The sequence below is a fragment of the Dipodomys spectabilis genome, unplaced genomic scaffold (genome assembly GCF_019054845.1).
Source record: "Dipodomys spectabilis isolate Male_0828 unplaced genomic scaffold, ASM1905484v1 ptg000144l, whole genome shotgun sequence".
Classification (NCBI taxonomy): Eukaryota; Metazoa; Chordata; class Mammalia; order Rodentia; family Heteromyidae; genus Dipodomys; species Dipodomys spectabilis.
The window spans coordinates 2,574,305-2,599,375 of NW_024870821.1; the positions used below are offsets into that span (position 1 = coordinate 2,574,305).

General features: G+C 43.1%; 1 long non-coding RNA gene across 1 annotated transcript; it reads left to right on the forward strand.

Annotated features, from left to right (window-relative positions):
- On the forward strand, positions 1-24,527 carry LOC122117574. Its single transcript, XR_006149203.1, has 3 exons — positions 1-12; positions 11,136-11,140; positions 24,447-24,527. It is a non-coding gene; the product is annotated as an uncharacterized LOC122117574 (long non-coding RNA).
- Positions 24,528-25,071: the final 544 nt, after the last annotated feature.

Here is a 25,071-nt window from a genome sequence, read left to right on the forward strand (position 1 = left end):
AAATGAGACAGTGTCTCAATCAAGCCCAGGCCATCCTTGAACTTACATTCCTCCTGAGGAAACCACCACACTGCTCATTTCTTTGCCACATTATAGGGGCAGTGTGCCTAACTCCCAGTGTGCTGCTGAGGAAATGCCTTGGGCAGTTGGCAGTGGCCAGGGGAAGCCACAAGGTCTCTGAATTGATGAAGTGGATGTGCAGCCTGGCCTGGTACCTTGTTGCAAGACTAGAGGGATCAGATTCCTGGAAGTTGAACATGCACAGTGTTTTGTTCTGGTAAGTTAGCCCAGGCAGGTGTCAGTGTTGTGTAGGATAGGAGGACTTTAAATGTGGTTTTTATCCGGTCTTGACAACTGAACGGATTTAGGCTTAGAAGGGGGGAGGGGTGACAGAGTTCAGTTGTCTCTGACCACATACATGTGCTCATGTGTATATCCTCTCTGCCCACCCCATTTTTTCTTTGTGTTGTGTATGGGGAATTGATGCTAAAGCTCTTGTTAAATGTGGAATTCAGAGGTAAATAATCATTCTTCTCTTAACTATCTTGAGAACAGAGCTTACTGTGTGCCTTAGGCTGGACTTTGGTGTAGCTCTCCTCATGCCTCTTTTTCCCAAGTGCTTGGATTATGGGGTGCCTGGCTCATTTATTTTAATTTTTTGGCAGTACTGGGGTTTGAACCCAGGGCATTGCCTTTGGTATACAGGCATTTCAACCTTAGAGCCACACTTCCCACCTTGGCCCTTTTTCCATTATTTTTCTTATAGGTTCTCACTTCCCCCTTCCTTCTACCTATGTCTCCCAGGGAGCTGAGATTACAGAAATGAACTGTCATACTCAAAGGAGTCTAATTTTTAAAATCTTTCGAAGTATCCTGGTGAGAGAAGATTTTAGGATACGATTCTTTGTATTTTACTCTAAGCTTGCTGATTAGCCTAGCTTCTTTTGCCTTCTGATTGTTTTCATTAATTTATCAGAGATAGCAGGAACAAATAACCAGATCCTACAATGGCTACAAGATCTTATACATCTGACCTTACCTCTGCTCTTTCTTCTCTACTTCTACCTGTAGTTAGCCTGCTTTGAGCTTGAATTATGTTCCAGATTGGCTTTTTCCACTTCTGTTAACACAGAGCTATAAATTAGGCATACAAGTTTTCCTTTGACTTCAGTAGCAATAACAAAAATCACTTTTCTTGCAAAGATTACTTGTGTCAATTTTTCCTTGTTGTGGCAATTTTTAGGATGTAATACCACTTAAGTGTTAATACCGTTCAGTGTGTCAGCAGCAGGGATTCCTTTGCTTTGATCGTTGTTCTAATTGTCTATCTTGGATTTGGAACATTTCAATGTTCATATTGTTGAGTCTTGAAGTCTTCCCTGTGTTCTAGAATTTCCTTAATCTACACCTGAGGTTTAGTTTTTGTGAGGCTTGTTGATCATGGATGTGTAGCTGTAAGCCAGAAGGAGTGGTGGACTGGCTGTTGTTCACATTTAACCACTGCCCTTGTCCTGCCTTTGCAGGCATTGATTCTGACTCCCAGAGGCCATACATTTAGTGGGTATTCCTATGGGGGTTGTGCCACCGGGTTGCTGACCACTTCTTCTGTGGCCAATTCTGTGCTTGGACTTGGTGGCATGCTTGTTTTCCTAATTTCCCTTTGGAAACAGACAGTTTTGGCTCAAATAACTGTGAAGATTGTACCTGTGGGCTCAAAGGGGGTTTAGGGGAAGAGGTTATCCAAAACTCTGATGTCTGCAACAGTTGATGGGGTGTGGGAGGTTGGCTCTGACCTTTCTTTGCCTTCCAGAATGATGTTAGCCATGGAAGACTTGGGGGGGAAACACTACCATCTTTTCCAGCATGAGGACTTGGAACTTCATTTCTTAGACAGTGGAAGAACTTTTCCACTTCTGTTCCAGGTTCTCTACAGATGCAGTAGCAGCAGAGCAGGCAGGTGAACTGTGTATGCCCTGTGAGATATCTGGGTAGATACATGGGCATAGAGAGGCCTGGAAAGTCCTGAATACCTCAGGTAAGCAGCCCAGAGGGATAGGCTGGTAAGGGTAATGTCTAGGGAGAAACTTGGGCCTAAGTAGGGCTTGTTCCCATACTATGTCATTGAGGCAGCTATCTGTCCTCCAGATCTCATCCTGGTATACTGACATATTTTGGGTGATTGTAGGAGGCCAAGGAATGCTGTAAACCATTGTTATAAAGGCTTCCTCACCCTGATGAGTGCTCTTTTCCTCATGAGTGCTCTTTTCCTGGTGAGTATGTGCTCTCCTCCTGGTGTATATGTTCTGCTAGTGAGTGCTCTCCTCCTGGTTGAGTGTTCACCATTTTACTCCCACTCGTGGACTAGTGGATGCTGATGACATTCTTGGAGAGCCTGGGAGGAGGAGCATCAGTGTGTCTTCCTCTTTTTTTTTTTTTTTAGAAACAAAGGACTTTATTGGTCACAGCAATAGCAGTGGCCCAAGAACCCCCATCTTCTTGTCCTGGTTCTCTGAGACCCAATTCACGCAGCAGGGTAACATGAAGACAGCTGAGTGATCACTGCTCATGCAGTAAGTTGTATGGTGAGAACGGAACCTCAACTTTAGGAAACCTGAACACTTTATAATACAAAATAGTATGGGTGTTCTTTATCCAAAGAGAGACAGTATCTTCTATAGTGGTTCACAATACAAAAATATTTTAGAAGTTAGTTCAGGACTAAAGCAGTCATTGCCTTTTGTGGCAAAACATGGACATTGAGAGCTATGTGAAGAACTGCCTCCTCAACAGATGTTTCAAATAATTTATTGAAAAAAAATAATAAATTCTGTGTATCATATATGATACTTTCCCATAAGAAAAAATTTAACTTGATTTTTGAAAATTTCACAGAACTGTAAACATTTTTATTTTTACTTTTTTTTTTCTTTTGCCAGTTTTGGGGCTTGAACATTGGGCCTGGGCACTGTCCCTGAGCTCCTTTTGCTCACAGCTAGCACTTGAGCCACAGCACTACCTTCTGGCTTTTTCTATAATTAATTGGAGGTAAGAGTCTCACAAACTCCTCTGCCCTGATTGGGCTGGCTTTGAACCCTGATGCTCTGATCTCAGCTTCCTGAGTAGCTAGTATTACAGGTGTGAGACACCGGTGCTCGGCAAAAGTTTGTATTTTTAAAAAGATGACAAAGCAGTGAAACTACCACAGTGTTATATGTGTTTTCTTCATTTTTCTACTTAGGAAAAAGGCTAAAAACATTTAATATATTTTCTCATGATTTTTCTGCTAAAAGGATATACAAAAGTGGATGAATCTATCTTTTCTTTGTTCAAAATATTTTAAACATTAAAGTCTAATGACATGTTACAATACATATATTTGTATGATGTTCCTATTTCTATAACAGTTTCTCTACACTCTATGAACAGTGCATACATGATTCTGTGTAAATCCTTACAGTGTTTCATTGTTACAGAACTTGAGTTCAAGTCAAATAAGGGAAAGACTATGTCTAAGTCAGTCCTCACCTGTTTTCACAGCCATACTGGAGCCTGACCAGGTGATGGTGCTGTTAGCCCAGCTTAGGAGGCCTAGAGGTAAGTCAAGCCACCCTTTGAATTGCAGATTCACCTTCTTGTTAGACAAAGATAGGATATGCAGATACACTGTGATTAAGCCCCTGGGAAATCCTGCCTCTCTTGGTGCCTTTTGTTTTATGTTGGGGCTTTGTCCTGACTCAAGCATGAGGTTTTGGTCTTTAAAATTTGGTGTAAGCTCTAGTCTAGGCTGCTGGTCTATGAGACAGGAGTCCACCATGTAGACACCGGCCTTTAAATAAAGATTCCTGATTTAAGCTTTCAAAATGTGGCTTCTCTGGATTTGCATCTGAGATACCTTATAACACAAGTACATGTTAATGAACATGACCAAAGTCTTAGTTTAAAATATTATTATAGCACCAGTAGAATTTGACTAAATGTGAACCAAATTCATAATACGTTCTCTAAAATCCTATTCAACAACTTGAAGTTTGTTATGTTTGTATATCTCCTGCGTATGAGAGAAAATAGGTTAATTCTGTAGCAGGACACCACAAAAAAAAAGAAAGAAAGAAAGCATCATTTTTTTCCATATGTAACTAATCTATTGTGCTAATATATGTGCTATTGTGCTGTATATATGCAGATAATTCAAAAGCATTGAAGAGAGAATAGCACCTTAGAAACAACCATAACATAAATAGTATAACAAAAAAAATTAAGTCTAATAATCTCTTTACATCTCTTTTCTTATTTGTTTCCTGGACCTAGCTCATTCACTTACATAAAATTATTTATGGAGCCCTATATTATAAATCAAATGTTTGTATAAAGAAAAACCACATTAGATGTTTGACAAGCAAAAATAATTTGATTAAATTACCATAGCTAAGATATGGAACCAACCCAGATGCCCCTCAGTAGATGAATGGATCAAGAAAATGTGGTTTATATATACACAATGGAATTCTATGCCTCCATCAGAAAGAATGACATTTTCCCATTTGTTAGGAAATGGAAAGGCTTGGAAAAAATTATATTAAGTGAAGTAAGCCAAGCCCAAAGAAACAAAGGTCCCATGGTTTCCTTTATTTGCAATATCTAGTATATGCATGAGTCAAGCAGGACATGTCAGATAATGTGATGTTAGGAAAATGAACCCTTAGATAAGCATTTATATGTTTTTTTTTCTTTCATGCATTGGTTTCTAACTCATTTATAAGATTATTTCTTTGTAGCTTTGTATGACCCTCCCCCACAGTACAACCCCTGCTTTCACTATATTTGATGTCGGTATAATTTGTGGAGGAGATGGGGAAAAACAAGTCGGTTAAGGATACAGGTAGACCCGATGCAACTATGAGAAGTACAAGTTGTCATGTCAAAAAGGAACTTTACAGCTTTGGTGCGGGGGGGGGGGGGGAAGAGGGGGGAGGGTTAGGATTGGGAGGGCGGGGGGAGGCTGGGAAGGGATGTGAAGGGTAAACAAAGGAGGAAGCTGCAATGCTTGATAAGAAATGTACTCATTATTTTGCCCATGTAATTGTAACCCCTCTGTACAATATGTTCACAAAAAATTAAAATTAATAAAAAAGAAAAATGAACAAAGATTATATTCAGAGAACAACATTTCTTTATTTAAGTTGAGTGGAGGTTAAGTGTTATGTATACATATGTTAACTGTATTACTCTGTATTTGCTGATGCCCAAAAACTTTAATAATATAAAAACAAAACAAAACATAAAAGCAGTCTGGAGATTCACATTGTGGATATTCATCAACATTAGACTTTCAACCAAGCAAGGAGAGACATAAGAATCATGAAGCAATTCTCAACATGATTTCCTCCTTCAAAACTAACTCCATTATCCTGGGTATCTAAGCACATTCACTTTATTCTGAACTATAAATGGGGTTTGTCTTTTCTGTGGAGTGAAATGTGTGGAACAGCCTTTGCTGAAATATTGAGAATTATTTCTACTATAACCCGATTTTTCTTCAGAAATAGAGCAATATCCAGTGATTGCATTGTTCGGGGTTATTTTTAAATTGATTAAAGCTTCCACTAATTATGTCACACACACACACACACACACACACAAAACAAAAAACATTTAGTGCCAGGTGCCAATGGCTAATGCTTATAACCCTTGCTACTCTGGAGGCTGAGATCTAAGGATCATGGTTCAAAGCCAGCCTGGGCAGGAACATCTTTGAGACATGTACCTCTAAATAACCAGCAAAAAGCTGGAAGTAAAGCTGTGGCTCAAGTGGTAGAGCCTTGAGTGAAAAACTAATAGATTGCACCAAAGCTCTGAATTCAAACTCAAGTACAGAATGAAAGAAAGAAAGAAAGAAAGAAAGAAAGAAAGAAAGAAAGAAAGGAAGGAAGAAAGAAAGGAAGGAAGGAAGGAAGAAAGGAAGGAAGGAGGAAGGAAGGAAGGAAGGAAGGAAGGAAGGAAAGAAGGAAGGAAGGAAAGAAGATTTACTGAACAGCTGATATGTGTATAAATGGATGTTGACAGAATGGACCACATGTTCACGAACTTGTGGTAAAGGGATGCAGAACAGGCAAGTGGCCTGTACACAACTAAGCAATGGAACTCTCATTAGAGCCCAGGAGAGGGACTGTGTGGGACCAAAGCCAGTCTCCACCCAGCGCTGTGAGGGCCAGGACTGCTTGACTGTGTGGGAGGCAGGAGTCTGGTCTGAGTGCTCAGTCAAGTGTGGCAAAGGTTTTAGTCATCGGACAGTGAGATGTACAAACCCAAGAAAGAAATGTGTCCTCTCCACCAGACCGAGGGAGGCTGAAGATTGTGAGGATTATTCAAAATGCTATGTGTGGCAGATGGGTGACTGGTCTAAGTGCTCAATTACCTGTGGCAAAGGAATGCAGTCTTGTGTTATCCAGTGCATGCATAAGATCACAGGAAGACATGGAAATGAATGTTTCTCTTCAGAAAAACCTGCAGCATATAGGCCATGCCACCTTCAGCCCTGCAACGAGAAGATCAATGTAAATACCATAACTTCACCTAGACTTGCTGCTCTGACTTTCAAGTGCCCAGGAGATCAATGGCCTGTTTACTGCCGAGTGATCTGAGAAAAGAACCTGTGTCAAGACATGAGGTGGTATCAGCGATGCTGCCACATGTGCAGGGATTTCTATGCCCAAAAGCTTCAGCAGAAGAATTGACCTCTAGGAAGCTGGCCAATCACTCCCTCTCTTTGCAATTACATTATTTATAAACACCCCACTAGCATATTCTTCCTCTTTCACGAGGAAGCTATGTTGTAAGCACAGTGAGAAAACTGGGCCAAGAAGCGGGACTGGGCATTTCACCACATGAGCCTGCGGGGGCCATTTGTGTACTGTGCAGTGATTCCAACTACAGGTTGGCCCTGATTTGAGTTCTGTTTAACTTCAAGTTCTTGGGAATGCTTACAAAGTGGGCAGGTCTCCTGGAGGAGTCCAGATTCTAGGGATGGGGGTGGGGTGGGTGGGCTCAATCCCAGTTGAGACTAGGTCATTGGGACTGAAGGAGGGGTGGGGTACTGTGCTGTCCTGGGTACCATTGCACTGACTGCTGTACCAGACCTCTCCCTGGCTTTGCCTTCAGCTCCTCTTCTTATCACCTTCCCTTTCATGTCTGGAGCCATTCTGCAGTGGTGTCCTAAAACAGATGAGGAACAGAGGAGGTTTCTTTGCACTGCCTGCTTAGTGATGGAGTTAATGTTCCTTAGAGGTCTGTATTTTATACTACCCTTCACAACAAGCACTGTCTTCTGATGAGAGATCCTCTATATTTTTTTGGTGTTAAAACATTTCTGTGAGTGATAGTTGATAGTTGTGTGATGACTTGTCACTGAACAAATTGGTAGCCTTTATCTTAAAAACGTTTTTAGTTGATGCAAATATCTGGGGATTAGTGGCCTAGCTGGTAGAGCCAGAGGATTCTGGAACCTGAATTGGACTGTGGTGTTCCTCGCTGCTCATTGCCAAGCATTCTGCAGGTTGGCACCAGAGACCTAGTGCAGTACCAGAGAGGGGCTGTCATGTCCACAGATCAGTGCCTGGCTTTGGCTGTGTCCTGTTGGATGCCTGGCTTTGGCTGTGCCATTCCTGGATGTTATTCTTTCTTTTCCCATGGAGCTCCCTGAGTGGCAGCAAGAACCAGAGGACAGAGCTGGTCTGGGGAAGCTGAGCTCCAAGTGTGAATGGGTGTCTTGCCTTCTTCCTTTTGCCTTGTACTTCCTTCTTCCTCGTCCTTTCTCATTTTAGACCCTTTAAGTTGGAAATGGACGCATATACTCTATCATTCTTTGGTGTGTGTAAAGAGATAGAAAGTGCAATTTCTTTGGGATATAGTTGGTGCTCTAGAAAGATGGAGCAGGTGTGCCTGGGCTCCTGACACATCTGTCATCACTGTGGGGTAGGGTGTACCTTACTCTGTCAGAGGCGTGAACTTGCCATGGAGTGGCAGCTGAAGGTTGATGAAGGTTAAGGGTAAACTTAAGATCCTCTGGATAACAGTGAGGGAGGCTGAGATGTGTTGGATGTAGGAGGACTAAAGAAACAAAGATCATGCATAGGTGGTGGGATAGAGGAGATGTTGGCTGCTGGCCCTCAGAGGCCACAACTACCACCATTATATTGGTCTGGGGCTTCTGTGAATTGGCTTGTGAACTCTGGGGTGTTCAGCAACACCCCTAGCTTCTACCCACCATGTGTCAGCGACAGGCAAAGGCTACTGCTCCTCTGTGGCAAACAGAAGTGCCTCTAAAGAGTGCCCAGTGTCCTTTCTTATGGGGAATTGCTACTGTAGCCCAGTGGCTCTCCTAAGTCTTCTGGTAATGTCTCTAGGAGGTCCTGAGTTAAGTGAGCAAGTGTGATAGAGTCCAAATTCTGTGAGTTTACCTTCCCAGGAGTGTATGTACCTGGGTGGCACTGAACGAACCCCAGAGTCCTTTCAAAAATTGTGGCCCTGGGTTAGGTGTATTGTTCAATTGATGCAGTGCAAGCCTAGCAAGCTTAATAGGCTGAGTTTATAAAAATCTTAGTATTACCAAAAAACTGTGGTCCAGCTAAGTATGGTGATGCATACCTGTAATCTTCACATTTGGGACCGAGCAGGGTCTGTAAGATGCAGTCTGGACTTTGTAATAAGAGCTTGTCTTTTTTTCTTTTTTGTCAGTCATGGGCCTGAACTCTGGGCCTGGGCACTGTCGCTCAGCTCTTCAGCTCAAGGCTAGCACTCTACCACTTGAGTCATAGCACCACTTCTGGCTTTTTTCTGCTTATGTGTTGCTGAAGAATAGAACCCAGGGCCTCATGCATGCAAGGCAAGCACTTTACCACTGAGCCAACTTCCAAGCCCAGAGCTTATCTTTTTTTTAAAAAAAAAAAAAAGCAAGAGGTGGTTTGGTGGGAGGGGAATGGAGAATGACTGGATGTAACTTCTTTTGCAGCTATGTTACCTTGACTCTCTTCAAGTCTGATTCATCCTCCATGGGGCTGCAGTCCTATGGGTGATCTTATTAACCTTCATTGGTCTGGGTCTGGAGCATCTTGGATATGACATAAGGTCTTACTCTGAGTCAGACTTGAACATGTTTCCTAGTGTGAGAAAAGCTTCTTTTCTATGAAATGTACATTTATTACTTTCTGTCTATCTTGTGAGAATAGTTTTCTGGAAAATTTCCTTGTTGTCCTGGTGGCTTGGCCTTTATTGATTATATTTTGGTTATATTTTTGCCTGCTGCACTTGAAGAATCCTATTCAAAGCTTCTTGAATGTTTGTGAAACCCTGTTAATTCACATCCATTTGCATATTCTGCATCTGAACTCAGCCAGTGTGAGCACATGGGCAAGGCCTCTTGGCTTAGGGAATAAGAGTGAGCAGTGCCTGCTATGTGTGCTTACTGGCCAAATTTTTGGTTGATGGCACACCCTTCTGCAGGAGTAAATTTTGTCTTGCTGAGTTCCTTTGGAGTTGATGTTCTTATTCCTAGAGGACAGCCCAATATCCAGAGCCATTTCTAACACTACTGACTCTAGGATAGCTTCAATGGGCAATTTTCATGAAGACTTTCAGGGAGAGAGCAGCAATACTGGGTTTGGCTGACCAGCAACCACTCTTGTTCTCCTGGAATCCAGGACCTGCCCTTTGCTCCCTTCCTTCTCTGTGGCTGACAGAGACTCTGTCCGGTCCCTGTGGATCATGGAGTGAGAGCAGAGATTACAGTTCTGTCCCCTCCTCCCCAGCTTCTCCAAGCTCAATGGTGGATTGTGGCTCTTAGGTCTGTATGATGTGGCCATTGCAGGCCCAATATAAAGTGATTGTGTCTGCAAGCCAGTGAGTGTGTGTGTGTGTGTGTGTGTGTGTGTGTGTGTGTGTGTGTGTGTGTGTGTGTTGTGTGTGCATGTGCACAGACTAATACTGGTTCTTCAACTAAAGGCCTCTTGCTCTTGCTTAGCTTTGTTGCTCAAGGCTAGTGCTCTATTACTTGAGCCATACCTTTCCTTGACTTTATGCAAGTTGCAATGCTCAGATCTCAGCCTGCTGACTTCTCCATTTGTAGAGGTGGTTTTCCTGTCTCCTAGAGCTCACTGTCCCTGTCCTTTTTTCCATGCCTTGCACGGGACCTGAAGCAGAAGCCATGCCTTTTAGAAGGAGCAGGATGCAGTTGTCATGAGAAACATGAAGCCTGAGATACTGTGGCAGCACAGGGTGTATTGGAAGCTGAACCCACTCCAGTAGGAGAATGTTTGCCTGTGTCGAGGAGCTTGGTGTGGCTGTGCTGCTTTGGCAGGGGCAGAACCACTTCAAAAGTCAAGATATTTGGCTTGGTCATTGTCACCATCAGTTTTACATGGTATTTGTTTGGTCTGTGGTGAGGGGTCTATAGTTGTTGTCTTTTCAGAAGCTGCTGGTGAAGCTGTGGATAGGGGAGAGACTGGAATAGACCCTGAGGTTGGGCCTCAGGTGGGTGGGCCTCAGCCCTTGTCTCCCCTCCCCTCAGGTGGGTGGGCTGCTGCCCTCACCTCTGCCTTTTGGCAACCAGCATCCACCGTGGTTCTGCCCTGGCAGAGAGCCTCAGCACCTCATCTAGAGGTTTTTTCTCTCTCTGAATGAGGCAGGGGTTTTTGTTCCACACTGCCCAGGTTTCTTCTGACAGCGAGAGGGAAGTAGAGCTGAGGTATGCAATTTGTTCAAGTCTTACCACCTTTGTTGAAAACTCCCAGAGTGTTGAGCAGTGTCTGGCCTGCGCTGCTCAAGACTGTGTTTGCTGAGGAAGCTACCACTCTGGGAGACAGTCATTCCTTTTAGCAATGAAAATCACTGTGGATAGAACTATGATTTAGGATGAAAGAATCTTATCACAGTGGAGATTCTTGACCTACGTTGGCCCCTGTAGCAGAATGTTGCTGATTGACAGCAGGTAGGTAGAGGGATGTACAGTGGGATGTAGGTTGGAACTGTTGGGTGGCTTGCCCCTAAGTGCTGGTGTTGTGATACAGCACAGGGCTGTTCTCATTACCCATCCTTTCTGCCTGCATTCACATCCTTTGGGGGACACAGTTTATGTTCTCCAGCTTAAGTTCTGCTTTCCCTTCTGCTGTGCTCTGCAGACAGGTCACCTCCAATCTTGACTACCCTGGTCTCAGCGAGGAGGAGGACTCACCATTCCAGATGAGCCCTTGAGCAGGGCCCAGGCCCAATGAGTTTGTCTGTGTTCAGGGTTATAGAACCCCCAGATTCCTGGTTCTCTTTCCTGCTGTTCTGGGAAATTGAGATTCTTATAGAGATGTGCAGTCTTTATTTATGGTGTTCACCACTGGCTCAGATATCTGCCTCTGCCCCATGGCAGAGCTTCCTTCAGTTCTCTGTCTCATAGCTATACCTCTTGATTTTCTTTTTGCCTTGAGAGCTCAGAGGATACAGTCTGGGCCAGCATTCCCTTTGAACTCCACCTGCAGAACAGGCTCGTGGAGGCTGTCCCAGCAGGCTGTTGCTGGAGGCTTCCTCTTCTTCTCTGTGAAAGTTAACTACTCACAGGTGTTCCTTCTGCTCCTGGGGCCACTCTGGTCTGGTGAGAAACCTCTGAGTCTTGTTTCCTGTTAGGAAGAGCACAGACCCTTTGTGCCCATCTGGACCAGCCATGTTGAATAAATGGCATGCTAGTGTGCCCAGTGTCTGCCACATGGCAATGTGCAGCAGGCAGTTCGAGCTGCCGCTCTGGCCAAAGTAACAGAGGCTTCCAAAACTAGCTGGAATTTCCACTTTCTTCTTGAGTCCTTTGCAACTATTTCTATGCCCAAAGGCCCTGTTATAAGCATAGCTGGTCCTTAGGTGGCCATTTGTAGCATCAAGTCTTACGTTCTCCCCTCAGTCCTGTTCTAGGCTCTGAGTGGAATTGCCTGTGTGTCCTCCAGGACTGAGCAGGAGAGAGGAGCTGGATTTTGTACTGCACTCTTGTCTTCATTAAGAAAAGGGTGTCTTTTATGTTCTGGTAACACCTCCCTGTAATCCCAGGAGACTGAGATATGTTTTTATGTTTTTATGATTGTGTTTTAAAGCCAATCAGGACAGAAATGTCTTGGAAGCCCTGTCTCCAATGAACTATCAAATCTTTTGGTACTGGCATCAAAAACAAGACAAAGGTATCATCCTCAAATGGAGACTCCCAGGTGTCAAGACCCTCCCCAGGCGATGAGACCTCTCCCACTTGATCAGGTTCCCTCAGATGAGATGAGACACCCCTCCTTGGATGGCTTCCCTGCTTCAGTGGCAGGGTGAACACAAGAGCACAGTATTGATTCTGCTGTGATGACCTGGCAGGATTACACCCTGTACTAAGGAAGTTTCTTCTGGTTGACTGGTCTTTCAGGGAGGCAGAAGGAGTAAATCTGAGGTGGTCCTTGTGTCCGGAAGCTCCTTGGGGAGAGGATTCTATGTAGGGAAGATTCTCCTGTGCTTCACCTGTTGTACTGAAGCATTCCGGCTCACTGTGGGGAGCTAGTATCTTGGAAGCTTCTGTGCTGTGTGCTCATCTCCTTGTGTAACCCCACAATGTCATACTTGTTATAGGTCAGCCTTGAACTCAGTAGAATTGGGCTCCACTCCCATGTTATACTCTTCTCATGGTGGGGGCAGATATACTAATTTTAGTCTCACCAGAATCACTTTGAGCTTGAGGGAAGCCAGGACATGTGCATAGCATGTGTGAGGCCCTGAGTTCAAATCATGTGCTTCTTTCACAGCACCAAGAAGGGAAATGAAAAAGATTTCCACTTTTAGGTAGTGTACCTGAATTTACCAGCTACTTGGGACGCTGAGTCAGGATGACTGCTTGAGCCCATCTCTTCCCTGCCAGATGGGGTGATACAGTATTGAGTCCTAGGTACTCCCCAAACAAACAAATCCCGTGGAGTTTGGAGAAAGAGCAGCTTTTTCGTCTTCCTTTCCTTGGAGGTGGAAGGTTGGCAGTTTGGGGACACCTAATAGAACCTTCTTGCAAGGAGAAGCCTGTGCTAATGAGATTGAGCATGGTTCTGGGACTGGGTGGAAGGAGTAGAAGCAGGGAAAAGTTGGTCCCTCTGCTCTGGCTTGTGTCCCTGCAAGAAAACTTACACATTAGCAGGTTTGCAAGTCACGCACAGGTATGAGTGACTGTTAGTTCAGGTACCCACTCCTAAAGCCACCTCAGAGAAGCTTCATGAGAGGCCTGGGAATGTGGCCTTGTGATGTGTTTGTGTGTCTTTGTGTGTGTGTGTGTGTGTGTGTGTGTGTGTGTGTGTTTGTGTGCGTGCATACTTATGTGTGCCAGTACTATGTCTTGAACTCTGGGCCTGGGCAATCTCCCTTAGATTTGTTGCTCAAGGTTAGCACTCTATCACTTGAGCCACAGCTCCCCTTTTAGCTTTTGTGGTGGGAAATTGTGTATAGGAGTCTCACAGACTTTCTTTCCTGGGCTGGCTTTGAGCCATGATTCTTACATCTAGTCTCCTGAGTAGTTAGGATTACAGGTGTGGGCTTGCTGGCACCTGGCTCTCTTTCATTCTACTTACGTTTTTTTTTTTTTTATTTTTAGTTGTCAAGGTTCACCATTTGTTTTGAGTACAGCATCTCTTATTAGGTCTTTTTAGGTCTTTCCCTCATTTGGAGTAGTCTGCCCAGCATTGTGGGTTCTGAGGTATTACTACCAATAGGTGGCCCTGCTGCCTTTGTGATCTGGCTTTGTTACTGTTGGTTGTGGGGCCTGAACTCTGTCCCTGAGCTCTTTTGCTCAAGAGCTACCATTTGAACTAAAACACCACTTCAGGTTTTGAGTGGTTATTTGGAGACACGAGTCTCACAGACTACTGGCCCAGGCTGGCATTGAATCCTGATCCTCAGATCTCAGTCTCCTGAGTAGCTAGGTAGGATTACAGGTTTCAGCCACCAGTTCCTGGCCAATGCAGCTTTCTTAGGAAGACTGTGATTGCCTCTTACAAGCCTTCCTCAGCCTCATCTCTTTCTCACAAGGAATTTCTAGCTAAGTTCAGAGTTGGGCGAAACCCCGGATTTTTGGTTTTCATGGTGGCTTCATCATGTAGGCATGAGCAGTGATGTGAGCCACTGATGATCAACTCTGCCTTGGCCTCTGTTTCTCCTGGTGAAAAGCCCCAGCCTTTTGATGCAGCCTTTTGATGTCTGGCGTCCAGCCCCAATCTCAGGCTTCCATGAACTACAAACCATCAGCCAGCTTAGCAAAACACAGCAAGTGTCATCACTAAGATCTCAAGGGTTGTAGCAGCTGATCACAGAACGGCTCTGCCTTATCATATCATAAGAGTCTATGTTTATGTAGTGGATGTTCAGAGCTGCCAGCGTGGCAGTTTATTAAACTATGTCCTAGCTGGCTTTTTTGAATAGAAATGAACAAACCAATTTCTAAAGTTTCTATAGATGTGCATAGGATCTCGAATGGGCAGGATAATTTTGAAAAGGATCAAGTTCAAAAAATGTTACAAAGTGCTTAGGACAATGAAAGTTTGGGACATTGACAGACAGGTAAATGAATAGAACAGAATGGAAAATTGAGAAGTAATTGAAGAATATAATGTTCATTGATTTTTAAAAAAATCAAAATGTCTTAATGAGAGAGATGGTTAATCCAAATCACAACTTGTATGGAAGGAGATGAGCCTGAACTGTGGCCTCTACACCAAATATAACTCCACGTGACAAGTGGGACTATGGAGGGAAGCCAGAACTCTGAAAACTAATGTTTGACAAGAAGAACATACCGAACATGAATTAATTATACTTTGGAAAAAATAAGATGCATTGGACTTTAGTTTGCTCTCAGAGAGCTAGCAAAAGGACAGACTATAGAGAACCTGTTGTCAATGTGCCTATATCTACATATTTATCTGCCTGAAGAAGTATACAAAAAACATATAATAATTTCTTTTTCCTAGAATTGAGGATTGAACTCAAGTCCTCAGCACTTTCTGAGGCCAGATTAGAAAAGGCAGAAGATGGGGCTCAGTGGTGGAGCACCTGCCTAGAGTGTACATGGTCTGGATTTTGAGCCCTAGCACTGCCAATAAAGGACAAAAGCTTTTTTTTAAAAAACAGTTTCTATTTGAGATGTGGTATATGAATGTTAAACGAGGACACAAAAAGCTATAACAGCAGTATTCATTAGAGAAGTCACGTGTTAAGATCACAGGGTGCTCAACTGGGATGAGTGTCCCTCAAAGACTCATAGTGGTATTGGAAGGGGTGAGATCATTGAGATGTAGGGCTTGGTGAAAGGATGTTACATTATTGGGGTGTGCCCATGTAGGGGATACTAAGGGTCACCTCTCTGTCTTTACCATGCAGCTTCTGGGAATTGAGCCATCTCACTTCTGCCAGGTTGTAATGTGTAGTCACAGGCCCCAGAGGAGAGGTGCCAACTGACACAGACTGACACCATGAATGAGTGATCATATCTCTGTTGGCAGAGAATAATACAGAACATGCAGATTGCTGTTGAGCAATAGAAAATGGTACACTGGAAATAGACAGCTTTTTGTGCACGTAGAATGTAACATGGCTATTTTGCTCCTAACTATTTTTCCACACTACAGTGTGGCCTCATGAGGACTTGTTTGAAGATGTTTAGAGGAGCTTTCTTTGTAGTATCAGCCAAAGCGTGGAATACTCAGATGTGTGCCTGCAGGTGACAGGAAATGAGTGCATGGTACATCTACACTATGGGGTAACATACAGAGCAGTGAAAAGCAACTTGTGCTGAGTGGTCTAGCTTGAATTCAAAAGGGTTGTGATTCCATAAACCTGAAGTGTTATAAAAGGTCACACCAACCTAGAGTGACAGGAAATCAAAGTTCCTTGAATCCATGCTGGGAATCTTCTGGGTTGTTGGTACTGTTGTCAGTAGAGGCATGAGGTACAGCTTTAAAACGGGCTTCATTGAAAAGTGTTTTATCAAGGGTGAAGTATACCTCCAAAAGAGACATTACCCAGAAAGAACAGAAAGACCACTGCAGTGACTTGGTTTGATTTAGGGAGAGATAGGGTTAAGCCAGAATACTTGGGGGAGGAGCCCATCCCTTGAGTTGTCAAAGGCCTTGAGGAACCTGAACCTCTTAGGCGTTTGAGATGTGCCCAACACTGTCAGCTGACCTGCATCTGGGTTTGCTCCTTGGCACCAGAGGTATCAAGGTAGAGCAAGAGGCAGTCATCGCTTGGAGAAGAAGCATTTAACTTCTGAGGTGGCAACACAATACTGTCTCACTGTAGAGATGGCTGAGGAAGATTAGCAATAAATTTTTGACATGTGCAAACTCCTTTTCAGTTCTGGGTACCAAATAGCCCTCCCAGAGTGAGGGAGGAGGATCAGGCTACCACCTTGGTTGTCAGTGCACTGCTGTTCATCTACTTTTTAACTGACAGGAATTGTTTAAGAGTCTTTGTGGAAGACATTCAGATGTAAAGTTCTCTGTATTCCCATTTGCTCCCTCTGGCTTTTAGTTTTGTTTTTTTTTTCCATCTTGCTAGCTGTTCAATTTTGGAGTATCACACCCCAGTCATCTTTTAGACTAGAACGTTTTGTAATGTTAATTTTAGTAGTAGTTTCATTTAAATCAGATTTTATGTATTTTTTGACTTATTAAAAATTGAAGTTAAGAGAGTCACTCACTGTGCTGTGGTATTTTCTGCAGTCTAGCTGCATTTCTGTAGATATTCCAGTAGGAGTTGCTACTAAGTCATCTACAAGTAATGGAAGCTTGGTGTTTTGGATGCTGAGACTTGAAATATACTTAGTCTTGCTTTTTCATCCATTTAGTCAGTTCAGTTTCTTTTTGAATTTTTGTAAGCAAGCATTGGAATATCAATGTTGTCATGAGTGCATTTAGGGTTGTGGCTGGCCAGGAAGTAACATTTCAAGACTGTGTACGCTTTCAAGTTTCTGTCACAGTAGTGCAGAGTGGAGATGAGGAGACTGTCTACACTAAAACCAGGGTAGCTGGGTGCAAAACAGGACCATGGTTATGCCAGTGGGATAACCGTGTGGGAGTGAGTGGAAAGGGTTGTGTCTGTGGGTTGGGGATGCATACTATCTGGAATGTGGGAGGATCTGGATTTCATCCCCACTATTGGAAATAAACCACCTTGGGTTTTTCCAAAACAGATGAATCTGTTTGGCTCGAGGGCCAGAACATATCAGTAGAGTACAGGGCTGCCCATGTGGTTTAAGCCAGAGCAAAGCCTTGTTTTCTTTTTTTGCAGCTGTGATCCCCCTTTATCCTAGTGGGATGTACTTCTGACTGAGAAGAAAGCCAGCAGTGTGTCTGCTGCAGTTTGTGAGGAACCCCTGCTCTGGCTGGGGTCTCGATGCTAGGTGTTGAGATCTTCTCCAGGGAGAAACATTCCAAGGGCTCTGATCTAGTGCCATCCATGCAGGCCAGCATCCAGCCATGGTGGAGCATGGGGTGCAGAAGTGTGTGCCTCCACAGGGTTTCACAATGGGTTTTCTAATGCTTATTTAACAGTAATATTTCACCGATCAGATGTTCCCTTAACTATGCACATTTGGAAATCTGTAAAAGCTACTTTATGATGCTTGCCAGATTCTCTTTTATTAAGACAGTAACACACAGCATTCTTCAAGGTCCTTTTGTGCTTCCCATCCATGGGAAGCATTTCTTGTGACCATGATGCAAGCGTCATCCAGGTTCCAGCAGCTCCTGCTGTGCAACAGAGGTGCCCAGTGTGGTGAGGTGAGTGGAGTTGGGTAGACGGTCCACCATGCAGGGTGTGAAAGTGCAGCGGATTCTGTTATCAATAGCATATACTCCTCTCCACTTTTATTATGGTCTACACAAGGGCCAAGAACCTTTTTCTCAGCCAAGGGCCATCTGGATTTTTATGACATTGTTCTGGGGCTGAACAGACAGCTGTGAGCATCCAGTGAAAAACATGTGTGCTGACCTGTCACATGTCAAGTGATTTTTGTGGCCCTTACATGACTGACTGAGTGTCCTTCAATTCTGGTCTCAAAGGAGGATTCTGGAGCAATAGTGGAAGGATGAACACTGCTTGCCAGTGGGACTTGGGGTGTTTGCAGAATTGTAGATTGATCCCCCCAGTGCTCTCTCTCCCACTTCCTGTATTAAGCTATTTGTTATTTCTAGTCTTCTTTCTCTCTGTTTTCCCTTCTTGTCTCTGGATTGCTTTCCTCTGTCCTCTCTCCACTATCCCTTAACCTCAAGTTCTTTTCCTTTCCCTTCTCAGGTAGGCAGAATTCTCCTGAGAGTTTGTGTGCAGGGGGAAGAAGAGCATCCTCATGGCTGGGTAGGTATAGGCTGCAGCTGATTGGAATTCCTGCTGTCTCCCAGTGTCATCTTTTCTCCCTGTTTAACTTTCTCTATCAGCTCTAATGTGGGAAAACAGAGCAAGGGGAGTAAAAACTAGAGACATGGCTGGGAGAAATTCCGCTGGTCTGTTCCTGGTGAGGTTTGAGCCATCATGCACAGATTTTATTTAGTCCATTTAATATAGTGGCTGTGGAAGTTGGTAGCAGATGTCTTGAATCCTATTGAAGGAACTATAAATATGAGCTTGTGGCACCTTGATCTTATACATGGGCCCAATTTGATTTCAGTTTATTTAATTAAAAATTGACAATGCTGCTAGCTACACTGCAGTAGGTATAGGAAACTTCTGACTTCAGCTTACAAAACTGCGACGGACCAGCTCTGCCGGAGCACTGGGACCAATGGAACAGGGATCTGGGGATAGGTGGGCAAGGAGTAGGCGAAGTGACAGACACAGACTCAAAAGAGTTGCATCTGAGTGTATCTTTATTGAGGAGAATTAACATTTTCATACAGTGTGTGATTGTGACATAGATTCTTTTTTATTTAAGCAAGTAATCAATTTTTAGGAAAAGAAAAACATTGATGGATTACATAAAAATTGATTACTATCCCACCAACTGTTTAAGCTAAATGGTGTGAAACAATGCGTCATCTAGTCAGCCTTTTTATGTTTAATAATGAACAAACATAAGACAGGGCTGTACATATATTGTACTCTTTTTATTTTTTTCATATATTTTCAAGCCCTTTTGAAACCATCCTAAAAACCACTTTCAGGTTGAATCAGGCATTCTCCGTTTTCTATAATTTTAATCCCAATATTTGTTCACATAAATTTCTAATTATTATTTTAAACTATCTTGTTGTTTTGATAATAAACACCATAATGGTCCAGATCTACTTAATCTTTGCATAAAATCTAATGAGTACCAAAACACCCTTTTTCCTTTTACATTAATCCATCTATTTTCATCTTTGTAAACTCCTGTATAAGGCAATGGTTCATGGGTCAGCTCAGGAAATGTGATGTCACTAACTTTATATTTTGTGGGAAATCACCATCTATTCCCTATAATGTAAGCTGGACTAAAAGTAGTCATAACTGTTGGGGAATTTTTTTTTTCCTTTAATTATCAGGGGTCCCTTTTTCTAGAACTCTCTGTGCTTTTGGGATAACTCCTTCTGGCTTAGTTTAATTCATTAATTCTGCCTGTTGTAACATATCTAGAGATTTTAAATTTCTATATTTACTATGAATGAGCCACAAAACTGCTTGTGAAATTGTAGGAGTTCCTGGAGGCAGTGTCACATCAAATGATAGATTGATTGTGGCATTGCCCACATTTAATCTTTTGTCTTTATTATTCAGAGAAGCCATCTCCATTGGATTGGAAAGAAACAACATGCTCTATTCGTGGATCAATAGAAAAATAGCCAAAACGAGAATAAAGGCAATGAATGTACAGCCAAGAAGAATATAGTAAGAATAAAGGTAGAGGCTATAAAGGTGCAGCCAAGTGTACGGGAAACCTTGAACTAACACCCCCTTCCTGCAGGCATGCTTCCTTGAAGCTTATGCTTTATCTGGCATGATATCTCATGCAGACTCTGAAGGAGGTGGCATGGCACAAAACCTAGACCTTTCTACCTACACCTTCCTATTTCATGCAGCTCAGATAGCACTGTCTCTTCCTAGTGGAGTTTTTGCTCATGAATATGGGTGCTTACTGATGTGTCCTGTGTAAAGAACTTGAGAAGATTGCAGTTAATAAAGCAGGGTACAGTACCTTGGAAGACCCAGAAACATTGAAGTGGGTTCAGAGTTAATTGGAAGAGAAGAGAACTGGAATGAACGCTGGAGTCAAGGTGGCTTCTACATGTGAGCTTTTAGTTGGACTGCAGCCCCAGTGTGAAATGGAAGACTTCTTTGCCTCCAGTGGACCAAAAGACCCTTGTGGTCAGGTCAGCAGCAGGATCCTGGAGTGATTTGTTAATCCTGCCCTACAGGGGGAAGGGGGATTCTGCATATCCCACATGGGAATGGGCAATTGGCACCACAGTCATGGGAGATCGATTGTAAAATGAGCCCATTTTATTTTATTCACATAAAATATTATAGGCTTGTTTAAAACTTAATTCTCATCCTGAGTATGCAAAATACAAATTCCAAAAAAATGTTCAATTTTTTTACTTTGTACTTTGCAAATATACAAAATAGAAGTTTGGTTAAATTTATATGACATATTTATTAAGGTGAAGAACTATGTAACATGTTAGCTCTGCTTAAGGCATACTTAGGAATAAACGATTGTACAAATTATTGTGCCTTTGAAACCACATTGCATAACAGACTGTCTCCGTAAAAAATGTTAAAGAAGTAAACCAAGTATAACTTAGTCATACATATAGATCAGAAGACAAATATATAGTCCTTGTCAGGGCTGGGAAGGTGGCTCAGTGGTAGAGCGCTTGCCTTGCATTCCTGAGGCCCTGGGTTCAATTCCTCAGCACCACATAAGCAAAAAGAAAAAAGCTGGAAGTGGCACTGTGGCTCAAGTGGTAGAATGCAAGCCTTGAGCTGAAGAGCTGAGGGTCAGTGCCCCGACCCAGAGTTCAGGCCCCATGACCAGACCCCCCCCCAAACATATATATATATATATATATATATATATATATATATATATATATAGTCCTTGTCAAAGCATACAGCAGTTTGAGAACTTTGGCTTCCTCTTTTGTACCTTTAGAACCAAGACTCATCAAGCACCATCATTTAGGCTATTAGAACACATATTCTGTACTGAAATCTCTTCCTCTTCTTCTAACTAAATAATGGCTTTTAGAAGGCAAAGGGAATACAAGGTGTTCTTTATATTTATATTGCATCTGAGACAATCTGTGAGAAGCAGAGTGGGGGAGGGGTGTAGAGTGAGACTAACACCACCACAAGGCCACAAGAGGCAGGCCTCCTGGAGCAGAGCAGAGGCCAGGCCTGTGGAGAGGAAAGCCCTGTGGTATAGAGAGGCCTGCTGGAAAGAGAGAGAAACCTGCCACCTGGAGGCTGCAGCTGCTCTTAGTTCTGAGGTAGCCCAGGACAAGGCAGTTATAGACCAGCTAGTAAAACTCCTTTGTCACCTTTGGCCATGGATTTTCCCTCCTCTGAGATCATTACAAATTCAAGGGAATTCTGGTCTTCCCTCTCCCTCACCCCACCCCAACTGATGGATCTAATTTGCACCCCATTATCCACAGCTTCCAGTAATCCCCATGGTGGTGTCTTGTAAATCCAGGAATACTCAAGTTGATTTAGAATTGCAATGATAGCTGATACAATCTCAGACCCATCTGTTCAATTTTGTTATTTTAATTTTGCCTTTGGATTCCTCCTTTCTCTTGATTATCCATTCACAAGAGATATTGGAAACTTTCCCATGGTTGTAGTGCTTTGCCAACATGAGCTCTCTCACATGGGAAGACAGTATGAAGGATTTTCTACTGGCAGTATGTGACTCTGTATCCACAGTCAGGGATTTAACAGTGTCTCTGTGCATCAGGCCAGGGGACCCACCTGGACAAGGCTGTCTCTATGCATCAGGACAGGAGACTCATCTAGACAAGGCAATCTGTATGCATCAGGCGAGGAGACCCACCTGGACAAGGCCGTCTCTGTGTGTCAGGCCAGGAGACCCACCTGGGCAAGGCAGTCTCTATGTGTCTGTCGAGGTGAGCCCACCTGGACAAGGCCGTCTCTGTGAGTCAAGCCAGGAGACTCACCTGGACAAGGCAGTCTCTATGTTTCAGGCCAGGGGACCTATCTGGATAAGACCCTCTCTATGGGTCAAGCCAGGAGACCAACCTGGACAAGGCTGTTGAACTTGTGGCACAGGAATGGCAGCACGACTAGTGTTGCCTGGTCAGTTCATCAGAATGGGCAAACTTCTAACCAAAGCCATCCCAGTCACAGTGGTAAGGTAAGGTGTCTCACCTGTATGGGTTCAGAAATGCACCTTGAGATGAGAGCTCCTTGGATAGGTTTGGCTGCAGCCCATGTGCTCACATGCGTGGGTGGCCTTTGTGTGGCCATGACCTTCTTACTTCCTTCGGCTTTGGCTCCTCTGGCAGGTAGGAACCAGGTCACCTGCTCAGGCAGGCAGGGTGGGTAGTTGGGCCCTCGATGGGCATGGGATATAAGGGCTAGCAGTAGAGTTGGGTGACAGTCCCTATTGACCAGCAATTCCTCATGACAGGCTAAGGTAGTCCTAATGGGGAGCTGTTGCCCCAAGGAGAATTCTTTTTTTTTTCACTTTTCCGCAAACTTTGTTACAAACATACAATTCTTTAAATATAGACTGTAAAACTCCATTTGCAAAAGTCTGCTATTGTAAGGAGTGCACACCAGCAGGAAGGATTCTTAACTTTTTCTATGAGTTTTCTGTCAGTTTTGCTAGTTAGTAGTAAATACGGGACCCGCTGTTTTACAGGCCTGTCCGAAGCTTGTGGCTGTATTCACATTGCTCTTTTGAAGCAGCCCTGCAAGTATCAAAATTGTTCAGAATCTGAGCTTCAACCTACAGGCAGTGAGATCAACAGCCTGTCTGGACTCTGCTTTTTGAACGGTTTTCAGGAAGTGTGATTTCTGGACGGGTACTGCACTTCACAGATTTGTTTGAATTGCCCATGCAGTTCTATGTTAAAGTGCATTCTTCTTTTCAAAAATAAGCAAGAGAAATAATCTTTTTACTTTTTAATTAACCAAGGTACTTAAAAAAATGAACTTTTTGGTCTCTTAGCAGATATTCTCAAATTGATCCTACTACTACAATTTCCATGTTCTATTTACAACATTTATAGGATTCTGGGTGGAGGGAACTTTATAAAATGAAAGGTGCAGCTTCACTTGAAGCAGAAATCAGCTCTACAAATTCATACATAGGCATACGCACTTGGCTTACAATGTATAAGCTTGTTGGTATTTACAGAGATCAAAGACAACCCTCTCCAAAAAAAAAAAAAGAACAAAAAACAACCTTTTAAAGTAATTGCCAACCTAAACTCTAATTGTACATTTAGATCAGGAAGCTGTCTCCTGCTATCAAGTATTGGTTTTAATTGAAATAACTTTGTAGATTCTCTACTGGAAGGACATGAGTCCCCCGCTTTGGAGTGAAGAGCCAAGTCTAACAAAGCTACCAATAGATAGAACTGTCTCTGAAGATTCCCACAGAACAAAAACATGCTATGTAGCACTCTATCAGAACAGGTGATCTTAACAAATGATTTTAGAAAGACATCTGTATGAAAGTCCAAAAGGAAAACAAAATGCTTAATAATATAGATGTTCTAGGACTTCAGAAAAAAGTTCAGATACACTGATATAGTCTTGATACTGATGCCACTGAAAAATAATTCAAATACTACTTGCCTCCTATTGGAATGTGCGAAACGATAGACTGTAAAAAATGTGTCTACACTAACTGAAAGTCAGTTTCTAGACTTTTTGTCCAATCTATAGGGTTTTAAGATTCCAAGTTTTTTTTTCCCCTAGGTAGAACTTTGGGTTTTGAACTCAAGGCCTTGTGTTTGCTTGGCAAATGCTCTTCCACTTAAGCCACATGCCCAGTCCTATTATTGGTATTATTTTTTGCTTTATTTTTCAGATAGGGTCTTTTGTTTATAGCCCAGGGCTGGCCTTGGGAGACGATCTCCTATCTCTGTCTCCAAAATACCTGGGATTACAGGCATGTTCCAAAATGCCCAGCTCCAGAGAGCTTTTTTACACAGAAGAGTGACATGGTAGAAGAAAAGGATTTATGCTTATTATCAATTTAAAACAAAACCTCCAAATGTGATTAGTGATAAAATCCTGTTCTTTCATTTTCTTTGAGTCTCTTGTACTTTTTTCTCCCAAGAAGAAATGTTAAAAGGGAAGAAACAATCCACTTGCCCTTCTATTTCCAAGCACATATTTTTCTGACCAGACTGATCCAGCAACACAAGACAAAACATTTTGCCTTTAAGAGTTGGTCTCAGTGAGTCTTGAAAAAGTTAGCCATTGAAGAGATGCTGGAGGTAGGAAAAAAGAACAAACTCATGCCTTCTGCAAAATGCTAGTGGCCACTTAATGTATCTATCACTTTCTCTTCACAACTCTGGCCCTTCATTTCACTGTGTGCCCTCTCTTTTTTTGGGGGGGGGTCCGGTCGTGGGGCCTGAACTCTGGGCCTGGGCGCTGTCCCTCTGCTCTTCAGCTCAAGGCTAGAGCTCTACCACTTGAGCTACAGTGCCACTTCCGGCGTTTTTCTTTTTGCTTATGTGGTGCTGAGGAATCGAACCCAGGGCCTCGAGCATGCAAGGCAAGCGCTCTGCCGCTGAGCCACCTTCCCAGCCCGACTGTGTGCCCTCTCTTATCTGTCAGTGGATAGCAGAAATAGCATGGGGAAAATAAAAATTGCTCCCGGATTCAAAAATCTATTAGAAAAGTTGAGTTAAAACTTTCACTATCATGCTAGCTTAGCTTCTAATAAAGTTGTGCTCTCCCTTTTACTAGTTTACTGTGGTAAAGCTAACAATATGGCATCTTCTCGTTTTAACATGGTTCTATCTGTCCCAATTGGAATGTCTAATTCCAAGAAGGCATGAGTTAGATTCTCAAACG